Source organism: Chionomys nivalis, chromosome 20 (assembly GCF_950005125.1).
Source record: "Chionomys nivalis chromosome 20, mChiNiv1.1, whole genome shotgun sequence".
Lineage (NCBI taxonomy): Eukaryota > Metazoa > Chordata > Mammalia > Rodentia > Cricetidae > Chionomys > Chionomys nivalis.
In genome coordinates, this window is record NC_080105.1 from 42,916,721 (window position 1) to 42,922,720 (window position 6,000).

Here is a 6,000-nt window from a genome sequence, read left to right on the forward strand (position 1 = left end):
CTGCAGACCACCTTGTAGATAAAGAGTTAATTAAGAATGACTGGAGTCACCATAAGGAACAAAGAGAGCTTAAAATAACCAATAGTGCTGACTCACTCCCGACATTAGGCAGAATGTCAGTCAAGTGATGAGCAGAGAGCCAAGGTCAATAGCTCACAAAATCGGAGTCAAAGCTGGACAGGAGGGGGAGTCCACCACCCCTAACTTGGTGGGCAGTGCATAAACAGCGTGTGATTATCTCCCCAGGCCAGGACAACGTGCCTAGTGTATGGGTCCACCATTGGCGTCACTCATGATAACTAGAGCTGATCAATCCCTATAGCAATTACCTCAGTGTCTGCTATGACTACACAAATTCAACACAAGAAATGGCTCTTCCCTTTTTGGAAACCCAACCCTTTGTTGGGAGCTTATCTCATTTTCCAATAATTTCTCACTTTTCCTCAAAGTCTCATTTTTTTCTTTCTGGAATTCTCCCTAATAAATTTTCACTTTGCACACACCCACAGCAGTCTACAGCTCTAATCTCCGTAAATGTGAGACAACAAAACCAAGAGTGACTACCCCTGGCTGTTATTTGGTGACTGTGTCCAGCAACCCTAGATCCTTGTGTAAGACTCTAGACCTGTTGTACTCAAAAGCCCTTTATCACGAATGCACGAAAATTTGTATTTGGAAAGTGAGTCAAAGCATGTCAGAATCATAGTGAAACAAAAATCTTTGAAAAAGTGAGACTATACCTATAAACTAAAGAGTGCCGTGAACATGAACTATATCCATCAGAAGAGCTAGGGGGGAACCCATATTGGAAACTGGACTAACTCGGCTTTCTTCCCATGATAGAAACTCATCTCATCTCCCACGGTTCCTTTCACCCTCAAGGCTCCAGGACTGTTTAACTTCCCTTTTTGCTCCATGCTTCCATTTTGTGTTTGCTGCAGGCAATTTTTTTGAGGGTAGGACATGATCTATCCCAAAGCTCGTTCTCCCACGAGGTCAGCTCCTGCTGTCTGCTTCCTGTAGACCCCTCCAATTGTCTTCCCTTGGCCTCCCGTTTTTCAGTCATTCTCTTTACTGTGCCCGAATGCTCTGTTTCATGGAGAGTGGTTCTCTCTGGTGCTACATTCTTCTAGCAACTATATTATCTCTCTGTGAATCAAAATGTTTAAAAACAGAACAACAGACTTTCCCGTGGTACAATTGTACATGCCCAGTTTCCCTACCTGTCATTCCCTATCACATGAGTTCTCTGTAATTAGAGAAAGTTGGCATTTGGTTATGCCTCTCCAATATTTCAGAATTTACAATGAGTTATTTTGCTTGCTTCTTTATCCAGCTTTATCACCATGTGAGGTGAGTGATTTACCATTTAGCTGCTCCCACAGTCATATAATAGTGCTTTTTTTATAATGTTGTTTTGAGAGGTACGACTTAGTGGCACAGCTAATGGTTAGTACGTATAAGGCAAATAAACAGGGCCATTTGTCCTAGAAAGTATCCGACAACTGCATTTAGCATACTGCTTGTTCTTAGTATTTTTGTAAGTTTCTGGGGGATCAAACTCAGGCCTTATACATGCTAGGCAGATGCTCTCTGAGCTATGTCCTCCTTTCAATTTCTTTCACTTGGTAGCATTTAATTTATTCCTCTAAATCCCACTTTTCTGACTTGGGGTGTAGCTTTTTTAAAAAATCATATTATTTAATTAACTTTTTTTCATCTATTACATACTGACCAGTTTCTCCTCCTTCCTTTCCTCCCATTCCTTCCCCACCCATCACCCTGAACTCCATCTCTCCCCCTCCCCATCCACTTCTCTGTCTCCATTCAGAAAGGAACAGGCCTCCCATGGGTTTGAACAAAACATGACACATCAGGTTTCGCTAGAACCTGCATCAAGACTGGGAGAGGTAAAAGCCAGCTAAGCACCAGGGACCGGTTCTGGTGTCACTGCTGGGAGTCTTACAAACAGTTCAAGCTACACAACTGTCACACACATGCAGAGGGCCTAGGTCGGTCCCATTCAGGCTCCCTAACTATTGGTCTATCCAGAGTCCATGAGCTCCCACGAGCTCAGCCTAGCTGTCTCTGTGGGTTCCCTCATCATGACCTTGCCCTCCTGGCTCCTCTAATCCCTCCTCCCTTTCTTCAGGAGGACTCCTGCAGTTTGCCCCCATGCTTGGCTTTGGATCTCTGTATCTGCTTCCATAAGGTACTGGATAAAGGCTCTCTGATGACAATTAGGGTAGTCACCAATCTGATTATGGTAGATGGCCAGTTCAGGCCCCCTCTCCTCTATTGCTAGGAGTCTTAACTGGAGTCATCAAAATACCAATAATCCAATTTAAAAAATGGACTACAGATCTAAACAGAGAATCCCCAACAGAAGAATCTTAAATGGTCTAAATACACATAAAGAATTGTTCAGCGAAAGTATAAAAAGACAAGATCTCCTGAGTAAATTGGGAGCATGGGGACCTTGGGGGGGGGGGATTGATGAGGGGAGGGGAGGGAAAAGGCAGGGAGGGGAGCAGAGAAAAATGTAGAGCTCAATAAATATCAATAATAAAAAAAAGAATTGTTCAGCATCCTTAGTCATCAGGGAAATGCAAATCAAAATGACTCTAAGATACAATCTTACACCTGTCAGAATGGCTAAGAACAAAAACATTGATGACAACTTAGGCTGGAGAGGATGTGGAGTAAGAGGAACACTCTTCCATTGCTGGTGGGAATGCAAACTTGTACAGTCACTTTGGAAATCGGTATGGGGGGGAGGTTCTCAGGAAAATAGGTATCAATCTACCTCAAGACCCAGCTATACCAATCTTAGGCATATACTCCAAGGATGCTTAATCATACCACAAGGACACTTGCTCCACTATGTTCATAGCAGCACTATTTGTAATATCCAGAACCTAGAAACAACTTAGATGACCCTCAACTGAAGAATGAATAAAGAAAATGTAGTACATTTACACAATGGAGTATTACTCTGCTGTCAAAAACAACAACGTCAGGGGCTGGAGAGATGACTCAGTGGTTAAGAGCATTGACTGCTTTTCCAGAGGACCCAGGTTCGATTCCCAGCACGCATAGGGAAGCTCACTACTGTCTGTAACTCCTAAGTTTGACACCCTCACACAAATAGACAGATACACATGCAGGCAAAACACCAATGCACATAAAATAAAAACAAATAAATTATTTCAAAAAAGCAATGACATCATGAAAACTTCAGACAAATAGATGGAACTAGAAAAACAAATCATCCTGAGTGAGTTAGCCCAGACTCAGAAAGAGAAGCATGTACTCATTCATAAGTGGATATTAGGAGTCAAAGACAGGATAACCAACATTCAATTCATAGCCCCAGAGAAACTAGATAACAAAAAAGGCCCAAAGAGGGATGCATAGATTTTCCTGGGAAGGGGAAATAGAAGAGATCTCCTGGGTAAACTGGGGGTGGGGGTGGATTGAGGGGGGATGAGCGATGGGACCCTGAAGGGATAGGGCAGCCTGGGCACCTGAGGCAGGTTGGGAGTGAGATGGAGGAGGAGAGTGAGAGAAAGCTTGATAGGTGGGGCTTTTTGGGATTAGGGAGAGGCCAGGGAAACCCCTGAAACTCTTTGGAGAGGTAGATTTGTTATAAATTTCCACATCTTCTTTCCCCTGGTGGCTTTAACAGAACCATACCGTGACTATTGCTTAATTTCATGACTTCATTAAGATTATGAAATGGGAATTTTCTAGTTTTATTTCCTTTGGCATTCTTTTAATGGGAACTACTCTGTAAGTAGGCCTTTCCATCTGTAGCTGGTTATTTGATCACCCGGAATGCCGCTCGCATGGAGAAGGCAGGGAAAATGCCTGACTCCTTCCCTTCGTGAACCAGTGTTTACAGTAATGAGCCTAGCGCTCCAGTGGCCTTCAATCAACACCCAGCGTTTGCTCCCTGCTGTTCCTGTCAGTCTCATCTGGTCTCAAGGAACTCTGTAGATGTAATGAGTTTTTCCCAAAAGTTATACGTAGGCTGCCCAGACTATTGCCAACAGAAGTCTTTTCATTTTGGCTTACTATGTCCCTTGTCACGTAATCTTGGAATGTTTCCCGGATTTCCAGAAATGGCAAGATTGCATCAGCCATTTCTCCAGAGAGCCCCGGTACTTTCTGAGAGGAACATTATTTAAAAGCTACAGCTGAGTATTAAAATGCCATTTCTATGGGAGTTCCAACTGATTCCCTTCTTTGGCCTCACTAGTCTTGTGGACACACCTAGGAAATACAGGCTTCAGCATCAGAAATTCCCTCCTGTCCCACATGCAACCTATCAGAAAATTTTGCTGTTTTTTACCTCTAAAATATGCCTTAAATTCTCCTCCTCCCCCTCCCCCTTCTTTTCTTCTTCTGCTCTTTCTCCTATTCCTTCTCTCCCTCTTTCTCCTCCTTTTCTTCTTCCAGTGCTATAGACTGAATCCGCGGTTTCACCATGCTAAACAATTATTCTACCATTAAGCTACACTCTCAGTCCCCTCTCCCGTTTGCTGTCTTTACTGTCTCATGCCAAGCCCACTTACAAGGCTTCAACCTGACTTTTCTCCATTCATTCCCACACTTTTATTTTTATTAAAAATTTAGACACTGTCATTTCTCTCTTTAAGTCTCATTGCCATAACTGAAACTCCTTAAGATTGCTGCTCGGCCCTACGTGGTCTTCCTGTGTCCCTTGAATCCCATCTCGTACCTTTCTTCTCCCTGTCTTGCTGTGCTCCAGGTACGTGGAACTTGCTTTCCTTCACTCTACGATCTGTCAGGCCTCCAAGTTCTTCTATCTGTCCTTCTGTCTCAACTCTATCTCCTGCCATGCTTCTGTCCTTAGCTGAGACCCCTCCTGCTCAGAAAGACTTTATCCCATGCCCAGCTCAGTTTAGTGTAGACAGACACTGCCTGGCTGATCGTGGTTGTGGGTATGGATATGCATGTTTGTTTAATAGCCGTGTCTCTCAGGATCCAATACCCTGGGGGGTCGGAATCATTTAGTGCTCGGTCACTGGAATAGTCCTGCTGTCTACAAGGCACCCCGTAAATAAGTGCTAGCTGGTGAATACATTTGACAGAGAAAGATTACCCATGTCAGGTTCTCTATGAATGGCATGTTCAGTGGATGTCCCCTATTTTCACTGAAGTAGAGCAAATCCTGACTGAAGTCCTATGACACAGCTATGGTCAGCAAGGAAAACAACAGCTGCATTCATTCAGATGACTCTTTTGTTGTTTACTCAAGTCTTTTGTCTTTTGACTCCGGTCTCGCTAAGCAGTCCCAACTGGTCTGGAACTCACTACGTAGACCAGGTTAGCCTCAAATTTGCAGCAGTCCTCCGGTCTCTGCTTCCTGATTGCTGGGATTGCATAACGAGCTACACGTTTTGATTTCTTTTCTCTCTATGTGTATGTGTGTGGCTGAATGTATGTTGACAGGTACGTGTGCATTTGAGTGTAAGCATGCAGAGGCCAGAGGTTGACATCAATGTCTTCATCGGTCCCTCTTCACCTTATATAATGGGGCAGGGGTCTCTTGTATTCAGAGCTCATGAATTTCCCTAGTTTGTTAACTTGTCCTGAGGGTCTCCTCCTAAGCACTGGGATTACACAGTGTGGTGGGACACCATAATCTTCCTGCCATTTACATGGGTGCCAAGAATTCAACCTCTGGTCTTCACACTGTGTAATCAGCATCTTTGCCCACTGAGCTGCCACCCGAGACCATTCCGTATGTCCTGCAGTCTTTTTATCCAGTCCCCTTGTTTGTTTGCGTGGCTCCCGATGACCTGAGATGTAAAGAGAGCTCATAACTGTTATGACTTGGAGACTTTCATGCCCATTCTTCCACACGCTTGCCTTGACTGCATTCCGCGGCATGTCCTGTTACCTCTGTTGATAGAGGAGGGACAACGCGTCCAGCACAGCTGAGGACTTGACCCGACTCAGGTGATGAGGAAT